Source organism: Gymnoscopelus braueri (assembly GCF_963280865.1).
Source record: "Gymnoscopelus braueri genome assembly, chromosome: 15".
NCBI lineage: Eukaryota > Metazoa > Chordata > Actinopteri > Myctophiformes > Myctophidae > Gymnoscopelus > Gymnoscopelus braueri.
The window spans coordinates 20,939,347-20,961,846 of NC_137620.1; the positions used below are offsets into that span (position 1 = coordinate 20,939,347).

At 43.4% G+C, this 22,500-nt stretch overlaps 1 protein-coding gene across 11 annotated transcripts in view; it reads right to left on the reverse strand.

The window, feature by feature from the left end:
• The window catches only part of LOC308102303 (VPS10 domain-containing receptor SorCS2-like), a 223,507-nt gene that overhangs the window by 148,003 nt on the left and 53,004 nt on the right, over nucleotides 1–22,500 (reverse strand). The gene's annotated exons all lie outside the window — the stretch shown is intronic.

Here is a 22,500-nt window from a genome sequence, read left to right on the forward strand (position 1 = left end):
ATTTAAATATGCAAATTAGGCATTTAGTCCATGAGCCAGAGCCCCAAAATTGAGCCAGATATTGAATATTCCCTCGTTAAAAACCTTTGACTCCAACATCTTAACAAAATGAAATAAGAATGTTGACTCTGGCTTTGTCCAATGTTCCAATGTTGATTCTGGAAAGTTATGCAAATTCAGGCATATTTTCCTAATGCCTAATTTGCATATTTAAATATACAATTTCAGAAAACATGTAATACGATAAATCATTGTCTTCATGTAAGTAATCAACTCAGGAAGTTTCATTATGATAACTCTTTTTTAAATTTTGTCATTTTTTCACCTGTCATGTACGTATGGGAAAAATAACAAAATGTGTGATAACCATGAAAAAGCTGCTCCTGTGGAGAGGTTATCATATATTTATTTACTCGTATTGACCCTATGAACAATTTAATATAGGTATGGTTTTGCCCACTCTTTCGATAATGAAATCTTGTCTGGCTCATGGACTATTCATGGAGTCTGTGATTTGTTCGCTCGCGTGTGCCGTGTAAATGTGAGATATACAGTACACGAGCACGGAAGCTTAACCACAGACAGTGGAGTGTTTCTTTCTTTCTTAACATTTTCCCCTTTACCAAAAATGTATAAAACACCTGCACGGCATTAAGGCATAGGCTAAATCTCCCAAAGGGGCATGTAAAAATGTTTCTGTTTCCAGTGGTGTGGTTCAATCAATAAAACTGCATTAATGCAGGCTACAAAATGGCCTAGATGATTGGACGACGAATCCCACCTTTGCATTGCTTATTTCATGTGATGGGGACCTTTGGGGGAGTTTGCCGTTGATTTTAATGCAACATCTTTTAGTTCGAGAGCGCCAGGAGAAACTATTACCCCGAACAAAATAACCACCATGTTTGCCACTTTAATTTCTGGAGAAAATGCTCACAAAGCGCTTTCCTCACATTACGTCTATACAAGCTCCCCCGCTGTTAGCCGGAATTATGCACTTTGGGTTTTTCTTGGGGCATTTTCAATTATATGAGGTCCTTGGTTCAAGACAAGTACCACACCCCATTTTGGAGGTCGTGGGATGGGGTGGGGGGGGGGGTGGGATAGGGTTTAAGGCAGCAGAATTTCATCAGGAATTCAACAGAGGCTACAGAAATCTATTATTCATAATAGACTGAGACATTGTGGTGTGATGTGTGTGTATACGGGATCAGAGACTCTCTTCTTTCAGATTTTCTGAGAGTGCCCCTGGTCTTGACAGCCGGGCCTTCTGGGAATTTGTGTTGCTATGGCGAGAGTGCCAGTTGCTTCAAGGCCTTGAGGGGGGTTTTGATTGACAGGCCGGCTCACAGTTCTACTGTAAGTGTTGTGGAGTGAGTGAAGAACTACACTGGGCCTGCCTTAACCCATTCAGTCCCGGGAACGCATCTGAGTCATTTTAGATTTATTTGCGGACATATAATTTTGGGTGGTCGTTGACATGAAAAAGTTTGAAAACCACTGATGTTATAGCAACATAAGTTGAAAAAAATCTGTTAGGATTTAGAGGACATTTGTAGAATCCCAAGAGGCAAAGATTTGAGTTAAAAATGTTCGCTTTAAAAAATATATATATATTCAAAGATTTGTACACATTTTCACAATTTTTCAAAGAAAATTGCCTATCTACAAGCTTGTAGATAGGCTATTTTGAGCTTGTAGATCTGCTATTTTTGAATAGCCCAAAGTATAAAATAATGGTTATCGCTAAAACTCTAAAAATGACTCAGCTATGCGTTCCCGGAGTGAATGGGTTAAGGCTTTGAGGGGCTGGGAAGCTGGAGGCCCGGCCCGGAGGCAGCAGCACTCAAAGAGTCACACAGTGCTGCACTGTGGAAACCTGTACCTATACACCAAGATGTGGGCGCCCTTATGGAAGGGAGGGCAGTCTGACGGTCCACATCTGGTGCCGTGAGACACATTTTACACACTGCAAAGTTTGTAAAGTACATTTATAAGATTTTTCTTTTTTTTAATATATTTTTTGGACCGAATGTAATGAATGCAAATGATAGAGTGCGTGGCCTCTGTTCGGCAATATGAAGGAGGTGAACGTCTGCTGAATTCCTTCGTCAGATATGATGATGTCCTCTTATTATCCTCCGTTGAGACATCTGACATTGGGTTCAAATATCTGTGCATTTTCAAACAGTGAGAATGCTGAGCCGTTCAAATCTCGTTCTACTATCTAGCATACAGCGCTGCCCAAACATAAAGCCATGGCCATACGACGGTGCAGCAACCAGCTTCTGTTTCATTCAGCCAGCCGACCCTGAGTAGATTTTAACATGGCTTCCTATAGTGCCTTTTTCCAAAGCACTTTTCAATGTGCATTACATTCACCCATTCACACACTGACAGTAGAGGCAACCATGCAAGACACCAACCTGCTCATGAGGAGCAGTTAAGGGTTCAGGGTCTTTGCACAAAGGAACCAGGAAGAGCCAGGGATCGAAAAAACGTGAACCTCTACCTCCTGAGAGACCACTACCGGCCCTCCTTTGAGGGCAGGGCTCATCATTAAACCACACAATGGGACTCTTGAACGAGGTTACACCACCTCACAACAAAGGATCAGTCCAAGCACAGCACCGCTGCCCCGGAAACGTACAGAAACAAGCTTTGAAAGCTCAAAGCCAACTCGAATCCGAACTGACACATACAGCCTTGTCATCAAAGGCACCCAGCACAACCCCAAAGGGGCTCTTGGCTCAAAGCGACCTACACTGTAAGCACCGAGAGTTCCAACCCCCTGGCAGAGCTCTGCTTCCGATGATTGTTACTATGGATTACCGCAAACCCGGAACGGAGAAGAACATTCCCTGAGGCAGCAGCCATTTGCCAAACTTTATTAACCCATTCAAACCGGGTAGTCTGTGTAATCTGTGTAACCACTTTATCCATTATGTTATACTTTGGCTATTCAAAATAGCATATATACAAGCTCATAGTGCGACACAGAGTGGCACGCTATGAGCTTGTAGATCTGCAATTTTTTTTTATATTGAACATTTGTGCAAATATGTGAATATATATATTTTTCAAAGGCAACATTTTTTACTCAAATCTTTGCTTCAGGAGGTCCCTGGAACATTTTTTTTTAAAGTTCGCTTTAAAGAATATAGACTCAAAGATTTGCACAAATGTTCACGATTTTTCTAAAATAGCAGATCTACAAGCTCGTAGCGCGGCACTCTGTGCCGCGCTATGAGCTTGTAGATCTGCTATTTTTGAATAGCCAAAGTATCAAATAATGGCTATAGCTAAAAATCTAAAATGACACATATATGCGTTTTTCCCGGATTGACTGGATTAACAACCACAGCGACAGCTCTCACTGATGCAGTGACAGGACACAGGGACTTTAGTGTGACTTTTTTCCCCACTTCTACAGCTGTCTGTAAGGCTGTCGTCGTCGACTAAGTGGATGGCATCCCTATAACTGAATGTGTGAGCGAGCCACTGTGAGTGAGCCTCATCACAGTGTGAGCGGTCCCTGATCGCTTGCAGGGCCCACCGCGACTCGGTTGGTGTCCGTGGGAACAGGCCGTCCGCCGCCTCTGCACAGCTGTCCCTTCGCTAATGAGCCGCTGGCAGCATGAGCTCGACAATCTCACCAGACAGAGGCGATGGAACCGAGCGCTGAGGGGGCAGTGGTGTAAAGTGAACAAGTACATTTACTCAAGTACTGTGCACAAGAGCAATTTTGAGGTATTTTACCAATTTTTCAATACTTTTTACGTCTACTTCACACTTAAAATTATTGTGATGGAGTAAAAGTCCAATATTTGCCTCTGAGTCAAATATTGTACTTTTACTCCACTATAATTATTTGAAAACTTTTATTGCTAGTTACTTTGTAGATTTTAATTATTATTACAAAACATACATTAACCTCTTCAGCCGTAATTAAACTTTGGCTATTTGAAAATAGCCAATCTACAAGCTTTGTTTGTAGATGTTTGTAGATCTGCTATTTTCTAGATATTTTAATACATTTTATACATATGATACATTCTGCATAATGAGTAGGCCTACTTTTGCTTTTTATTTTTGGTACTTAAAGTATATTTTGATGCCATTACCTTTGTACTTAGTACATTTTTTGAGTGTTTCTACATTGCAGTATTTATACTTTTACTTAAGTTTTTTTTTTTTTTACTTTTCCCAGCACTGCTGAGGGATTGACGTAAGGATTAACCAACCCAAGTCAAACCTCGGCTTCGATATCACATGGCAAATTTGCTAGTTCAACTTAAGTGTGAGTATAATGACACAATTCAGGACAAGGAACGGACAAAAGATAAGACGCCAGAAGGGAGAACAAGTGGGCAATCTGAACGATTAAACTCAATATAAAACAAGGGCAATGTTAAAATGGAAGAAAGATATGGTTATAGGCCGTAAACAAAGAGAAAGCATCGGGCCATCCGAGTCAACTGCTGGGCACAAGAAGGAGGCCGATCCACTTCTGAAAGCCCTGTGTTCCCACAGTGCTGTAAAATAGGACTTGCTTTGAAAGGCGGTCTGGAAAGGAATGAATGTTGTACAGTAGTGCATTCCAGCGTTTTGCAGCATGCATCTCAGCGATCTGTCACAAACCACATCAGGACTTTTGTTTACAATCGAGCCCCAGCATGAATACTGTAAATTGATTCATGTGTGTGCAAATTACATCCTGCATACAGTACATGAGAGAGAGAGAGAGAGAGAGAGAGAGAGAGAGAGAGAGAGAGAGAGAGAGAGAGATAGGGGGAGAATGTGTGTGGGAGTGGGGGGGGTGGGGTTCAAGTGCCCCATATTCTCTCCCAACATGTGAGAGATTGAGGCATACATCATTCATGTCAGCGTTCCCGTGGTTTTTCATGCCAAAAAGCCCAGTAATATATTCTGCGGCCTCAGCCCTGCTCAATTGGAAAATGATTTTTCTTTTGGTGGGATTGAGTGGACAGGGCAAGGACATAGTCTGCCATTAATCACTATGGACAGGAGGGAGAGAGGAGTGCGCGTTTGGCAACGGGCGTGTACCAGCCCACACTGACAAAACTGCTGAACGGTGTAGAAGCCGGATTCCCCCAGTTGCCACTGTGCACTGACCGGCGCCTATAAGACTCTAACTTGGCAGCTGCCACCTACGGCTTATTTGAGCGAAGTGCAGAATTGGCAGCGCCTGAACGAACGTCTCTGGCTGTGAGCTATAAATGTGTAAAGAATTTTTAAATAACACATTTTTAAATATCTTTTTTTGTTAAGTCAGGTCACTGCTAGTCAATTGCAATCGCATACAAATACATCAGAGCGCCGTACTTGGAGTCTACAAGTATCGGCAAACTTGTCAAAATGGGTCTCCTTTTCCTCTTTTTTATGAGCAATGACAGAAATGGAGGGGGAAAAAATCCTCCTCAGCACCCTGGTATTGACTGAGATAATAAATCACACGGAAGTTTGCTGTGAACTTGTTTGACCCCGGGGAAACTGTTGCAGATGCATTCCTCCGTTGTAACCATCTTATAATACCATGGAACCACATCATTTGCCACTGTGGGTTTCTTGTTTGTCTGCCCATTGACAATGAACCCAATGGCATTTATTGGGGAAATATCAACAGGGCGGTGAGGAACCCACCTCCCCACCCCCGCCTCCCCTCCACCGGATGATTCAACACAAAAGCTTACAAGAGGCCCCATTGAGGCCCCAACCTCATAGCGGTGTCGACCATGAACTCCCAACTCCACTGGGCCCACTATTTGTCCCTGGGACATTCCCATCAACTGGGAGTCAATGGAAGACTATCAATCATCCTTTTGAGGACAGGGGAGAAATAAAGAGATGAGGAAGATGGCAGACCGCGAGTCTGAGAGAGGAGCAAGAAAGAAAGGCAGTCATTCATTTGCGAAAGCGAAAACAGTGAAATACAATTATGCCATCAAAGTGTCTAACAGCCCCCGTCCCCCTGGGGGCGCAAACTCATTCCCAAGCAGCAGACCACACACACAAATTATAATTCAACGCAGCTTGGAAGAAGAAAACTATGAGGAGCTAATTTTTTGTGTCTATTTTCCAAAAACTGAAACCCAGCTGAATTTCTCTGGACATGGAGGTAACTTCACAGCCAATTCAATTAAGGGAATTACTCCGGTTTTGCCACTTTCACAATTTGAGTGCACTTTGGCACAACACAGGCGAACGCACGCACTCACACGCACACGCACACGCACACGCACACGCACACGCACACGCACACGCACACACACACACACACACACACACACGCGCGCGCGCACACACACACACACACACACACACACACACACACACACACACACACACACACACACACACACACAGGCAGTGGCTCCGGTGGTAAAGTGGCCGCTAGGGAATTAGAAGGTTCCCAGTTTGACCCTCAGCTTTCTCTATCTCTCTAAGCCAGGGGTCTTCAACGTTTTTTCAGGCCAAGCACCCCTATGAGAGAGAGATGAAGCAGGGACCCCCCACTACATATTGTAAAAAAAATGGTGGTGCAGATTAAACTATTTCATAGATTTCATAGATAGCTTCATAGACGTGTTTGACTGCACTATCGTCAGTGTATGTTGGATTCATGTTAACGTGTATTTGCAGACATTTAACCTCTTAAACCGTCAATTAGTAAACTTGACCTTTCCCTCTGTATTTGGCAGCACGAGGCGTTGTGAGCTTGTAGATCTGCTGTTTTTGGCTAAGGTTCTCCTCAGAATAGGGATGCTAGGGTTCATGTAGTTCATCTAAAAAAAAAAAAAGTATCCTATCACACAAAGATTTGGCGGCCCCCCTGTAGTAACTCTGAGGACCCCCTAGGGGTCCCTCTGTGTATCTCTTCTCCATGTCTCTTTGGTGTCTTAACACACACGTCTTCTGCTTCCATCTTCTATTTTTGATCTTCCTTCTACATCTACGCTTCTTCCTCTTGTTGTTCCCCTGTATTCTCTCATGAATACAGAGCCATCGCTATAATTAGCCTTTTGATCCAATCAGCGGCCTGCTTACCCCAGGAGGCTGGAATAATATGGTTTAGTAATGCCTTCACAAGCATGCCCAGGCTCTCATTTTAATTGTGATCCATCACACACAATCAGGCTATCTTTGGTATAGTATGCAGCCTTCAGAGGATCAGTCGACGGCAAACCCAAAAGGTGTCATCGAGGTGCATTGTGAACGTTCAAGCATCAACACATAATGGATGTGAATTCATCTTGCTGTGGCGTGGAGATGGGGAGAATGAGAATTGTCTGTGGAGAGAACACTGTACATTATTAACTGAAGCTCCATCCAACTGCTAATTGGACCAACAGGATTAAGGACTTCTTTAGATGTGTGATAATCCACTGCAGAAAGCCCGGGGGTCCTCCAAGAGAGAGATAGAGAGAGAAGGGGGAGGGGGGGGGGGGTGTTGGAGGAGAGAGCCGATAAAGAGAGATGTGTGGTATGGAATGAGACTTGGAGTAAAAAAGAGATCAGGGGGGATATAGAGAGGTAGACAGGTAGACTACCACACTAAGAATATAAAGCTCAGGAACTGATCCCATCTGTGGCCAGGCACTGACAACTTGTGCAGATCAGCTCTGTTGCATCTTTTAGTAGTTTTTTTTACACAATCTCTTAAGACAGTGGTTCTCAAACTTTTTCATGTCAAGGACCCCCAAAATTATATGTATTTGGCCACGGAGCCCCACCTCAAAATATTTTTGTTCCATGGACCTCCCCAGAAGCAAAGATGTGAGTTACAAATGTTGACATTAAAAAAAATTATATATTCAAAGATTTGCCCTGGTCCTCAAGCATTGGAAGCATTTCATTAGTGTTCCAGTAGTAGCCGCAGGAATAGAACTCCTCCTACATTTAATGATTTCCGGCCGGTAGCTTTGACTTTAGTTCTGAATTAATTTGAGAATCTTATCAAGAATTCAGTGAAACGTTAGTTCATGTAGACACGGAAGGCAGTATGTTTATATTCTTCATTCATACTCCCCTCCCCGGACACCCCCCCCCCCCCCCATTCGCTAATAGTTTTTCAGTCGTATGGTTAATATGGTTATGGTTAATAAATGGTAAATGGTTCATTAACTGTCTGGTTATTTCTGAGCTGAAGTGTCTAAATGAAATGAGGTTTTAAAGCAGGTTGAGAAATGGTTTGATTAGTTTACAATTTGCAATTCTACTCATCCACTTGTACCCCTCAAGGTTGCTGCCTCTCGCACCTTCTTCACATTTTTGTGCACTAATGAGCAACAGACACATTTTCAAGTTTACTAATCATTCTGTTATTGTTTGCCTTCTTGAAGGAGTGTTTTTATGAGCCGGTAGAGGAGGAATGTGTGCCTCGGTGCGATGAGTCTTTCCTCCATCTTAATGTGTCAAAAAAGAGATATGTGAGTATTGATTTCAGAAACAAAATCTAGCTCACTGCTTACTGTTATAAAAAGGTGCCGACATTGACCTTGTGGCTACCTTGATACATATCTGGGTATTGTTCTTGATAACAAACAAATCCCATGTCCTCTAACAAGCAATGATGTTCTTTTTTTCCCCTTCTTTTCTTTTTTTGTGTGATATTGTCACACCCTTTTACAGAAGCTTCATTGAATCTGTTTTAACCTTTTATATTATCGTGCAGTTTGGAAACCTAAATCTATCCAATAAGAACAGAGATTTAGTCCTGCAATATTATGTATGGCCAGGGGTGGAGTCATGCCAAGCATTTGGACATTTACAGGTGGGTCCTTAGGCGGGCAATTAATTTGTTTTTAATTAATGAAAATCTTTTGAAATAATATATACTTATATACTATTTTTTAAATGTAGGAAATGGAAAAAAGGGGGATATTTATTTGCAACCCATAAAGATGGGTCCCGACCAACTGTTTGGGAAACAGCGATCTAATGGGGCTGGTGATCAATGAGGCTGAGGGATTAAGACGGGTCCGCTGGGCTCTCAGATCTGTCCATTGATCTGACCTGCAGGCAGAGCTTACTTGAGGAAGGGAGGAGGGGGTTAGGTGGTTCGCAGGGGTAGAACTCAACTTAACCCAGGTCTTGACAATAAGGAGTTGGCTTTCAAGGAAGAACGCTCACAACCTTACCCCCCCCCGCATCAGTGTCAGTGATCTAGCAAGGGCCCGTTGTGTCACATCCAGAACCCCGCCTCATCATCTCACCAGTTGACAGATATCTCTGCCAGAGCCCTATCCGGACCCCCCACCCCCTCATCATCATCTCACCAGCTGACAGAGCTCTGTCCAAAAGCTGAAAGGAAAAAAGCTGACGGGCAGATAGAGTTTAAAAAAAAAGACTCACTATACTGCAAGTTGTGTACTGTTCTTCCTCTTTGGCCGACCATGGGGGGGTTTTCATCGCCATGAATTCAGAATAGAATATTTTCCAGAGACAGGAAAAAACTGGCAGAGGAAATTAAACAGAGCGCAGGTGGGGAGAGAGAGAGAGAGTAGGACACGGAGCGAGAGACCACCTGCATTGAAGACATTCAGCAGCCAAACAACCACAGGTGTGTCTGTACAATACTGTACGTGTGTCTGACTGTCTCTGTACACCATGTGTGTGACTATACCTCCTAGCTCAATGTGTACATGAACCTGTCTGTGTATATTATGTACTGTATACAGGGGTAGTGTTATTTGGATCTCAAAGTGGGGTCCGGATCCTTGGTTAACCATGTTAACCATAATTTAGACTTTGGTTATTCAAAAATCTAGAACATTTTTAACACAAATCTTTGCTTCTGGGGGTCTCTGGCACAAAAGTATTTAAAGATGGGGCTCAGCAGCCAAATATATATCATTTTGGGGGTCCTTGACATGAAAAAGTTTGAGAAGCACTGGTATACAGAACGGCACAATGTACTTACTGCTGCAATAAACACGTTTACACAAATATAAATGTTACAGGATCTCTCATTGTCTCTTGCTCCCACTTTGTCTTTCCTGCTTTCTCTATAAATGTCATATAATCTTGCATTTGAAGATCTCTACGTTAACTTTTCTAAAATAATCCCTGAGCCCCCCACCCCCACCCCAGCCAGTGGTGGAAAATACTTCAAAATTTACTTGAATAAAAGTACAAAAGTATTGGTATAAAAATGTCATTAAAGTACCAAAAGTAGAAAGCACTCATTATGCAAAATGTCCTATTTCAAAAGTTTTTTAATAAAATGTATAAAAAATCTTTTGAAAATAGCAGATCTACAAGCTCACAATGTGTCGCGATTGAGCTTGTAGATTTTCAAAAGGCCGAAATGTATATAGGGCTGAAGTGGTTAATGTAAGTTTTGTAAAAAAAAAAAAGTAACTAAAGTTTTCAAATAATTGTAGTGGAGTAAAAAGTACCTACAATATTTGCCTCTGAAATGTAACGGAGTAGTAAAAGTATTGAAAAATGGAAACGCAACAATAAAGTAAAAGTACCTCAAAATTTCACTTAAGCACAGTACTTAAGTAAATGTACTTAGCTACTTTACACCCCCACCCCCCACTCTTTATCTCTGCGTATCGTTTCCTTCCCGGTTACCTTCCTTGGCGCAGTGACATGCATGGGAGGAGGATTCCACGCTTGGCTCAGGGCGAAGTCTCCTTTAGTGGATGCAGCTGCTGCTCGGCCGGGCCGAACAGCTGTCGCCACGCCATTATCATAATCCCTCTCTCCTCTCTACCCCCTCCACCCCTCTCAGTCAGCATCTCTCTGTCTCTCGCTTGATTGTGTGGTGGCATGCATCCCTTTTTTCACATTTTTCCCCCCCTGTATATGACTTTCTTTTACCGGTTTCCAAAGGTGCACAGCACACAGGTCCTTGCGAGGTGCCAGCCAACGGATCAAACACTCAGAAGGCAGCCTATAGTCTGTCGAAAACGTTGGTGCGTTTCCAGTCTCTGTGTCCACTATAATCGGCATCGGCAGCTACGAGTGTGTGGATATCCAAGATCTAAGATTTCCCTATGGGATTTTCAATAGAAAAGATACGTCTGTGACCCAGTGGGTCTTCGGTACTCTATTATTTCCCATATTATCATGCCATCATGCATCATCTTATTTCTGTACTGTCCCTCAGCCCTCGCATTTTGGATTTTGTTAACCCGAACCCATAGAGAAATCACACACCATTAAAGGATCTACACCATGAATTTAAAAAAAATATTTGATATTTAATATCATATGGTGTATGTCCCTCAAACCTTTTTCAAAAGGTTTGAGCCTAAATCATCACTCAGATATACTCATCCCAAGTCAATTGTCTCTGGCTTATACAGCACTTTCAGCTGCAATACCAAAACGTCCTCTTGGGCAGGGGGGGGCTACTGAGCAATTCTGTCTGGCCAGCATCAATGCAATGGCAATGCAAGTGATGTCACTTGCATTGCCATTCTGAAATGGCCTGTTCAGACACGCCCATTCTGAAAATCTCTGAAATGAGAATGAATGACTGAATGTTAAAAAAAAATATTTTTTGGGGTACAAGAGACACTGGGGAGCCCAAAAAATACCCCCCTCCCCCCAAAAAAAAATGAAATTCATGGTGTGGCCCCTTTAAGGACAGCAGCTATTTACAGAGGAGTGATGTGGCGATTGTTTTCTTAATGGGACTTAAACATGGCTCGGGTTTGTGGAGCTGGCGGTATAACGGGCGCTGGAGAGGCTGAATGGCACATTAAACACAGTGAAATTACTCCTAGGGTCTAATTTGGGCAAATGTGTTCCGGGGAACTGTTCTAATTATATGAAAGAGATACATTATTTATCCGCGTTGCATTATTACAGTGTTTTTTCCCCCGTTCCCAAAGATGAGAACATCAAGTGGAATTTATCCCACCAGGACTCGCGTCACCAAGCTGTAGAGAGGGATGGAATTTATTTGAAGTTGTTTAGTTTGTTGTGGAAGTTCCACTGAGTTGAGTCTGATAACGTTTGCCAACATTCTTTACACTTTTGTCATTAAGCGGCATTAGCTTCAACCCCACCTCAACCTTGAAATGAACAAACAAGACCAGTCAGAGCTGACGGAAAACGTAATGGAAATAGGAGATTTAAATGAGGACATGGCTTAGCGACATAAACACTTTGACGGAAAAGGGCTCTGGTGTGAAACCAAATATTAGTACATTTTTCGTTTAAAACACACTCACCCTAGAATAAATTGGAAAAGGCAACTATTATTACAACCCAAACCCCAATTGTTTAGACCCATTAGATCATTTAAGGGGCTAGGAAGGTCTGACTGACCAATAGCCGGGCCTCACGTCGCCGTGCCAACCTCACGGGATGAAGGGAGAAGGGCTGTGTAAATACACAAAGGCTTAAAGTGCTTGCTACGGCCAAACTGAACATTAGTATGGATAATTGAGCATGGTGCTGTTTGGCCGCGAAGCTCCATTAGTCGTCAACTGAAGCAAGACGCTTTCTCTACAATGAGTCCATCTCCCCTCATGCAAGTGCTCATTCACTCTCAACATTAATTGGGGTTAGTGGGGGTTATTACAACTTTGAAAACTCTTGTCTCTTTTTGAAACTCCCTTTCAGACTCAAACGCTGCATTGGTCACTTGTGTTTTTATGCTTCTGGACTTGCATCTACAGTATGCATCCCCACTAATTTCTCCACCCCACCACAGCAACCCTTTCCCAGAAGGCATTCCTCCAACGTCTCTCTCTTCCATCCATCCAACCACTAAGGCCAGAAATCCGGTACAGAAGCCCTCCTATGTTCTGTGCACAGCATTTCTTTGCATGTGTGGGAGTATTGAGACAGCTCTGTCTGTATGAGAAGTCCAGATGCGTAGAGTGAGAGGCCCCTGGGGGCCCCTCAGCTTTGTTTTGAGTGGCCGGGCGTCGGTGTGGTGTCTGGGATGCTTAACGTTATAGCCAGGTCTTAGAACAGGGCCTGTTCAGTCACACGACACGGACACACCTTGGCTATACTGTCACAAGCCATCAGCACCTCCAGGAAAACCCATCTACCTCCTCCCTTCAGATTAGAGAGAGATGGAGACAAAGAACAAGGGCCCTGTCACACTTCATCTAGAGGGAGATGGAACAGAGGAAAGGATGTGAATTCCAACACACACCCACACACATTATGCCATCATGCATACACACACACTAAAATAATTTTTTTCCATTAATTGTCACTTTAGAATTAAGGAAATCATGGGACCGCCCCAAAATAATTAAGGGGCCCTCCTGGGGGCCCTGACACACAATTTGAGAACCACAGTACTTCAGTAATGCAAGTACATTAGATTGCTCCAAAATCAACCGAATACACCATTAAGGGTCACCAATGGCCTAGTGGTCAAAGTGCATACCACATAGGCGTTAATGCCGTCGCTCTCTCCCTCTTTCCTGTCATTCTCAACTGTACTATCCATCCAAAGGTAGAAAAAAGCCCCAAACAATATTTTAAAAAAAAGAATACACCATTAAATGGAGTAACTGAAAGTTTTCTGAAAGCAATCATTTACTTAAATTAGGTGTATACAACTACATGCAGGTATTTAGTAATCTGTAATTCACTACATTTGAAACTAGTCTAGGACCTGGCTAAGATATGTATGCACTTAATTTAGGAGAGATTATCTCAACTGTTTTAGGCTAATATGACCACAGGGAACAACTTAGGAACTATGAGAAATTCTCTATCCGGGGCGAAATACCTGAAAATGACCACGCCCTTTTTAATCTTCTAAACCGTTGGAGTTACAGATTTTCTGATGTGCTCAAAATGTTCAGAATACTCATGTTTGAAACCGTGCCCGAGCCAGCAACCCTACAGGTCATCATAGTGGCCAAATCCAATATGGCCGCCACCTGAAAAAGGTTTTGTCTATAACTTTTGAACCAGAAGAGCTATGAATGCAAACTTGGTGTCTGAATCATGTTTTTTGACAATTAGAAACATGTTGGAATGCTTATCTTTATGACTGGGTGTGGCTGGACCTCTATTTTGCATATTTCAAAGATGGCGACTATCTGACAATAGTTTTACTTCCCTTAATCTTCTTCATTTTTGCAAACTTGGTGTCTATTTTATACTTTTTGAACATTAAAAACACATTAGAATGCTCATATTATTGATTGAAGCCATCTAGAGCACTCTGATTTGCTTATTACAAATATGGCCTATATCAAAAATGTTATGTAACAAAGTTTCATCCAGATTTGAGTGTAGAGTTGTTGGAATGAGTTAAGATCAAACTGAAGAAAAGAAACAACCTGTGTACAGATGTTGAAACAATAGAATATGAGTTGAACCCAAATTATACAGCAACAGCCAGTACAGTATATGCAGAGCAATGCTCAGTATAAATTGAATAATATCATACTAGTCAAAGGTGTATAGAATTTTAACAATATTATGTTTAAATTAGATTTCTTTTGGTTCTAATCATACAACTTCTATATCAAGGTGCAACAGTCACTACATGACTTTTGAAGCCACGGTGGAGGAGGATGGTGCAAGCTTTACTGGCATCTGCAAGATGGGTCCAGTAACGTTCCCAAGTCTTAGTCATGGAGTCCCAATACCAGCCCAACATATTGAAATCTGGGATGTAATGGCCTTTTGACATGCTGAATGTATGTATCAGTTCTGTTGCTGTTGTAACACCAAGACAATTATGTACAATGTACAATAATACAGATTGTTCAAATTCTATACATCCTATGATAGGATTACATGTATGCTGTGCATTGTTGCACATACTGTACTAGCTGTAGCTGTATAATTAGGAATGAGTTCTACTCTAAATCATTGTATTGTTTCAATAAAATTACATATGTAAGATACATTGGTTGTTTCATAACATAGTGGCCATATATGTGATATGCACATTAGAGTCCTCTAGATAAATTAAATCATGAAGATAAGCATTCCAACATGTTTCTAATTGTCAAAAAACATGATTTAGACACCACGTTTGCATTTGTAGCTCATCTGGTTCAAACATAGCCAAAACCTTTTTCAGGTGGCGGCCATATTGGATTTGGCCACTATGATGATCCCGAAGGTTGCTGGCTCGGGCACCCTTGCTACATCATCAGAGCATGCCCAGGGTTATATCTGGGACACATTTGGTGCTTTTAGATTGATTCACGCAAATATATTCTTATGGCCCTGGACTGTAATAAGTTGACCGTTTTTAGCTGTTCTGTAATAAAATATAAAATTTTACATTTTACACTTATCTATTTTTCACTAAACATGAGTATTGTGAACATTTTGAGCACCTCAGAAAATCTGTAGCTCAAACGGTTTAGAAGATAGAGCCATCTTTGAAGTAGCGTTCATTTTAAAAGGGGCGTGGTCATTTCCGAGTATTTCGCCCCGGATAGAGAATTTCTCATAGTTCCTAAGTTGTTCCTTGGGGTCATATTAGCCAAGAATAGTTGAGATAATCTCTCCTAAATTAAGTGCATACATATCTTAGCCAGGTCCTAGACTAAACATAATCTTCCCAACCCTGCATGCGTGTATGTACGTGTGCATGCACGCACGCACACGCACACACAGAAGCTCCTAAACAAAGCAGCCTTGGAAACCAGAGACGTCCAGAATTCACTCGGCCTCCTTTGCCCTGTCTGTCAAGTTTCCTCTACTGTCCTCTTTCTGTCTTTCAACCGCTGGGTCTTTTTCAAGTCAAGGCCACCCAACGTTCAGAATGAGGTCAGATCCCAAAGTGTCAAAACCCCATACAAGTAACAACGGCCCACGCGCCTTCATCAAGTGTGCAGCCAAAACGTACGCTGCCAAATTCTTTCAAGCGCACTGTCTGTCAAAGCAAAGTCCATTTACAAAGCCGTCTTGTTCGGTGTCCAAATCTGCGGGGTTAAGAGAGATGCAGCATCGACGAGCGAACTATATAAGGCGTATTGTAAGCAGCCGAGGCTTGGCCACAAGTCCTCAAACACGAGACATCCTTTAAGAGAGGCCAAGTTTACATTGGCGTGTGGAAAAACACCACCTTTGTGTGTGTGTGTGTGTGTGTGTGTGTGTGTGTGTGTGTGTGTGTATGCAAAAAAAAAGCACAAAGTCCCCCCTCAGACTCGGACGGCAGGCACCTGCGAAGCAGAATACTGCACGTTCATTGCCATGGCAACCGAGGCACTCAGCCATCAGGGAGGTGAGATGATAATGTAAATGTTATTTTTTTGTTGGGGTTTTTTGCAGTGAGTTCAACTTCCTCAATGTATCATCTGCTCCACGCGCGGCGCATAAGACCAACGGCCTTGAGCCGGCGAGCGAGCGAGCGTGCCTCGAATTTCAACACCTCATCTTTTTCAATTGGTTGCTTACAAGGCAGTCCAACTGTCTCCGACAGATGTCATTTGGCACGCCGCAGTACCGCGTACACAAACCACACGACGGCGTGACATGACGACAACTTCAAACCCTGTGGGCGAGAGGCGATCGCCAGATGCTACCTCTGTCCTGTGCCCCCACCCCCGGCCCCCCATTACTCCCACATCTCTCTCTCTCTCTCTCTCTCTCTCTCTCTCTCTCTCTCTGTGTCATAACCTCTCCTGCTCTCGCTCTCTCTGTGGAATGGGAAATGTCAGTGGAACAGATGGTGAGAGTTTTTGTTTTGTTTATTTTTCAGGAGAGGGTGGAGGTAGGGCGGGTCCAGTTGTGACCCGCTCAGGTCTATGGTGTGTGTGCGTGTGTGTGCGTGCGTGTGTGTGCGCGTGTGCGTGCATGCGTGCGTGTGTGTGTGTGGGTGCGTTCATCTATTGTGTCCGTGACAGGTTACAGTACTGCTTATCTCTCCTGCATTTTAATTGTTGCAGGTGTCGGTGACTGTGCCTGGTGATTCGCAATTGTGGTCAGAGACTCCTCGGATGGGTGTGTTTATAAGGTCCGTTGCCGTGTCTGTCGCTGTGTCCATGTGTAGTTGGAGAGGACACTCCAGTGCAACCGTGGGGGCCTTTCATTATTCATCATGGTCATCAGCCCTTTGTTCTCGCCTGCACTGTAGCTCTGGAGAGACGCGCGCGGCGTGTCAAGGCTTCTCATATAAGCAGACGTGGCAGAAGCACATACATTTATTCATCGGAGGACATAACTAATACAGTAGGAGCATGCTTGTGTAGACCAGCACAGCCTGCTAGAGAATGTTAAGAGAAAGCAGAGAGAAAGAGAGGGGGGGGATAGAAGACATCCACAGGGTAACACTTTGTTCACACCTCGTTATAACTGGAGTATAATCTTAAAGCTACAATCGGGTACAATGTCCGTTGTCTCCCTCTGCCGATAGAGAGAGGTAATTGCAACGATATCCAAAATACAATAAAGATGGCGCCGCATCTAGCGTCCAAACCGGTGTGCTGTCTGCTTCAAACAACTTTATTGACATTGTCAACCAGTAGGTGTCTAACCCAACACCGGGGTCTAACTCTAAACGTCTGTAGTGTGTAGATTCCTCAGTCGTTCTAACCTCAACACGTCTCAATGGAAGAGTTAGGGAGACCACCTGCACATGTGCTAGTTATATTATATTAACAACACAGATTGGTTAAAATTATGTTTTATTCATTAAAATAAGGACTGCAGTCAGTGCCCTGTAGTCAACTTTTTTCAAATCAACTTTTCCATCAGTGATGACAACTTTGAAATGTTTGGTTAACTCATTATACGGTGAGCGTTAACTAAACTCTGAGAATATAAAAATGGATCCATGGTGTGAGTTAAAGTAGCACTCCATATTGCACTGTGTAGTGCTAAGTGCTGATATGGTCGTGGTGTTCATCCATCCAACCAGCCAGTCAGGAGTGTTAACCCATTCAAACCGGGAACGCATCTGTGTCACTCACTCTGGATTTCTTTGGGCTATTAAAAAATGTAGCAGATATACAAGCTCATAGCTTGTATGTCTGCTATTTTTTTATAGTCAAAGAAATCTAAAAATGACAGAGATGCGTTCCCGGATTGAATGGGTTAAATGAATGGATGTGGACCTGTGTAGAAACACGGGCACAAATTGTAATATATTTAAGTATGTTTTAGTCAAATGTTATGTTCCATCCTGGGTTTAAATGAACACTGAGCATACAGCTGTGTATGCTAGCTATGCCATGTATCAAAACACGTTACACCTGCATGGCGAAAGTGACTGAACTTTAAACTTAACGAATGAATGATTGCCTCAATCAACCGGTCCGGGTGACATTTCCTAAATTCCAGACTCATTTAAAATACAAACACGACAACAATGAAAGCCCCTACTATATGCCAGGGCAGCATTTAAAATTCCAATTTGCCACTACAGCAAATGGTCTCAGGATGCACTCACTATGACCGCCTAGGGGCAATTAATTGCTGATGTTGAGAGAGGAATGTGAATTTGAATATGTACTTAAGCTCTCTCTCTCTCTCTCTCTCTCTCTTCTCTCTCTCTCTCTCTCTCTCTCTCTCTCTCTCTCTCTCTCTCTCTCTCTCTCTCTCTCTCTCTCTCTCTCTCCACCTCTCTCCACCTCTCTCCCCCTCTCTCTCTCTCTCTCTCTCTCTCTCCCCCTCTCTCTCTCGGTGAAAGGTTTAGTTGAAACGCACCATAAATAAATCCATGCAAGTACATGGAACAAGACCCCGCACCCCAATCCACTCTGGTTCAAACAGCTAATGGTCCTTTACAAAAAAAACACACCAGGAGTGTGCCAAATAAACAGTCCGAAAAACTGTCTGCAAATATTTCACATGAAACATCAAACTATTAATTTGGTCATGCCTCATTCATACAGGTTGACACTTTTATTCATGGTGAAATAATAAGGTTTTCGTAATACTGGCGTTGTGTGGATTTACCCATGACACTAACAGCAGTTTAGAGAGATGTTCACTTTCAAATATGTTTGGGGACATTTTAACATCTACTTGGGCTTTTGTGTGCAAATCAGAGTTGCTTGTGTCAGTATTTAGATATTTGATATTCACACGGCACCCTCACACATTAGAAAGACAATATCAGTCACCAGAACCAAGGACGTGTGTTTTCAATTAGTCAAACATGCTTAAAATGGAGTTTGTTACAATGGGTTTATTATAGGAAGGGGGCATGTCTGATAAAATGAATATTAAACATCTAAATACTGAAACAAGCAACTTCTGTTTGAGGTGCACACAAAAGCCTGAGTAGACGTTAAAATGATCCAGAAAAAAGTCTTCCTTACTTCCTTCACAAGTACCAATGATACTAATGAAGACTCTGTTCCTTTTAGTGTAGCACACTGGTTCTCAAACCTTTTTTATTTCAAGGACCCCATAACTCTGAGTGTACAAATGGAACCAAACACATTACACATCCGTAAGGGGCCATTTGGAACACCCACAAGGAACCATGAGGGTACCTGGACCACACTTTGAGACCCACTGGTGTAGCAAGGTGTTTACAGTGAGCCAACATGCACAATATCAGCACCCTGACTCTGTTTGACCAGAATGGAACAGAGCCTTCATTAGTATCATTGGTAAGACTTGTGAAGGAAGTAAGTAAGGAAGATATAATATTTATTTCCAATATGGCTGCTGTGCATGTTAATGTGAATGCCTGTTAATGTGAATTAATCGCATTAAATAAACGCTCCCGGTGTGTAAGAACCTTAAGTGTCTAAGCCTGGATGGGTGGCGCTAGTGGAATAGTAATAATGGGGTGACAAATGGTTCATCGTGGAATCTGCCTGATTATGAGATATCTTGTGTGAAAACCTGAAAAGTTTGAGTCTGAGAGTGATGCTAAAGTCACGGGGACACTCAAATAGTTGTGAGCATGAATGTGCTCTGCAAGTTTCATGGCAATCTGCCAGTTCGTTAACGAGATAACTTGTGTGCAAGTGGAACGTTTGGCCTAAGGGTGGTGATAGAGTAAAGGCCATCGGGTCACCGAAATCAGTAGGGCACATCTTGCTGAGCGCATTCATTTTCATGGCAATCTGCCCATTACATTTTGAGATAGTGTGTGCAATTACAATTTTGCACAGAAGACATGCAATTTGGGCCAAGGGTTCCCAAACTTTTCAGGCCACGACCCCCCCAAAATCATATTTGAACTGGACCCAAGTAGTGAAGTGGCAGTGCTCTCTGGTTGGCTGTTTAGCCTTTTTCAGCCCGAGCAAATCATTTCCCCCTCTCTTCTGCTTCTGATGCAGGAACAACAAGCTTAGATAAGCCACAGCCAGTGCCTGTCGCGCATTTAAACTAGACAATACCATATTCTGAATTCCTATTCCAAGCACATACGACACCAGGTTTTTTTTTTCCCCCCAATGCCAGAGCTTCTGGTTAAACGCAGTCCAAGAGGTGCACGCACATCCACAAATATTTTGACGGGTGCTGGATCACACAGGCAACACTGAAGAGAGGAAAAGATCCGTCTTTATGCTCCCAAACAAACTTTATTATTAAAGTGGAAAACACTTTTGTTTTTCCGCTGCTGTGCATAGTGCCTCCGCACAACGTCTTCATGCTCCCAAACAAACTTTATTATTAAAGCGTAAAAAACTCAAATGTTTCCACTTTAATGATAAAGTTTGTGTCTTTACAAACTTTATTATTAAAGCGGGAAAAAATAATGTTTTTCCACTTTAATAATAAAGTTTGTTTGGGAGCATGAAAACGGTGCGCAGATCTTTTCCTCTCTTCAGAACTTCTGGTTCTCTGAAGACTGCAGACTCCTGCAGACTGCTGCCACGTCCTGGCCTGGATCATTATTTGCTCTTATTTCCTCTCACACAGGCGCACAACACCGCCTGCAGCCGTATCGTCTGTGCAGCGTGTACAAAGCGTGCACACAGCATCTGTACTGTATCTGACGTCTGACCCCACTGATCTCTCACTCTGTCATTCTGTAGCAGTAAGTTCAAGTCAGTTTGCTGTCCGACGATGCACCGACACTTATTAACTATATTCTTTGAGACTCTAATCCAGGAGTCACTTCAGAGAAGAGCATCATCGGCATTGACATAGAGCAGGGAGCACGTACATACAGCAAAGTTGACCTTTATCACCAGAAGGGCTACAGATGGGAGCTGTCAGTTCCCATGAATAACCCAACTGCACCACCAAACTGCAAGCATTAAGGCAGAACTTTGCCACAAACTCCTGCGAGTATGTGCGTGTGCGTGTACGTGTGCGTGTGCGTGGCGTGGCGTGGCGTGGCGTGCGTGCGTGCGTGCGTGCGTGCGTGCGTGCGTGCGTGCGTGCGTGCGTGCGTGCGTGCGTGCGTGCGTGCGTGCGTGCGTGCGTGCGTGCGTGCGTGCGTGCGTACGTACGTGGACGGCTTTGTATACTTGAATTGGGAAGAGTGGAATATATTTGTACTACGTTGTTCGTTCACGGCGCCAAAATTCCACACGCCACATCCCAGTAGGATGTCACGCGTACCGCAGAGCGCGCCACATGAAAAAGAATACATGATTATTATAACAAAGACTCCTCTCCGCATGACAGGCCCGCGTGAAGGGATGGAGGGACACAAATAGAGGGGGGAAACAAAGAGTAGCGCGGGTGTCAGGCAGAGAACAAGACAAAAAGGGAACGACAGGCAGAATTAACATGTACGGAAAGTGGCACAACAGAGAGAGAGAAATTGAATTTCAATGAACATGTAAGGCGGCGACAGTTGCAGCAGAGAGAGAGAGAGGACGGTAGAGAGTCGAGAGAAGAGAAAGTGATCGAGTGATGAAGGGAGGATATTACAGCAAGAATCACCTTTTTTAAAAGAAAATGATTCCAAAATGCAACTTTTTGCGATGAAAAAAAAAGGACAATGAGGGACAGATTGAGAAAGAAACACAGAGTAGGAGGAGACAGAATAACAAACAGAGGAGGAAGAGACAGAATGAAACAGAGAAGAAGAAGAGACAGAATAAAACAGTGAGGATAAAACACGGAGGAAGAAGAGACAGAAACAAACACAAAGAGCAAGGAGAGACAAAGAAACACAGAGGAAGAGGAGACGGACTGAAACTGAGGAACTAGACACGGAAAGAAACAGAGGAAGAAGGGACAGAAAGAGAAACAAGGGACAAGAGCGGCGGAAGGGAAGGAAAGGTCAGTGTAAAAACACAGAGGGAGACATGGAGGAATACCAACAAGACGCGACTTCAGCAGAATCCCAACTAGAGTGGTGCCCGCGCCCCCCGCCCGCACAGCCTTGCCCGCCAGCCGGATGGCAGCCAGCTGTGTGCACCCAGCTCTCCCCACAGGCCCCGGTGCGGGGTCCGGGTGCTGCCCTCTGCCAGCTGATGCCCACCGCATGCTGTGCCAATGCAATGGCCAGGCCGCTTATTGCTGCACCTACGGTTAGCGGTGTTGCCATTTTGCGAAAGAAACAAGCAACCAGGGGGCTTGGATCGCTGGCGTAGCGGTCCAGGCACCTATAGGCTCAGTGTAGCCTGACAGCGTGTCGCGGGTTCGAGAAAAAAAAAA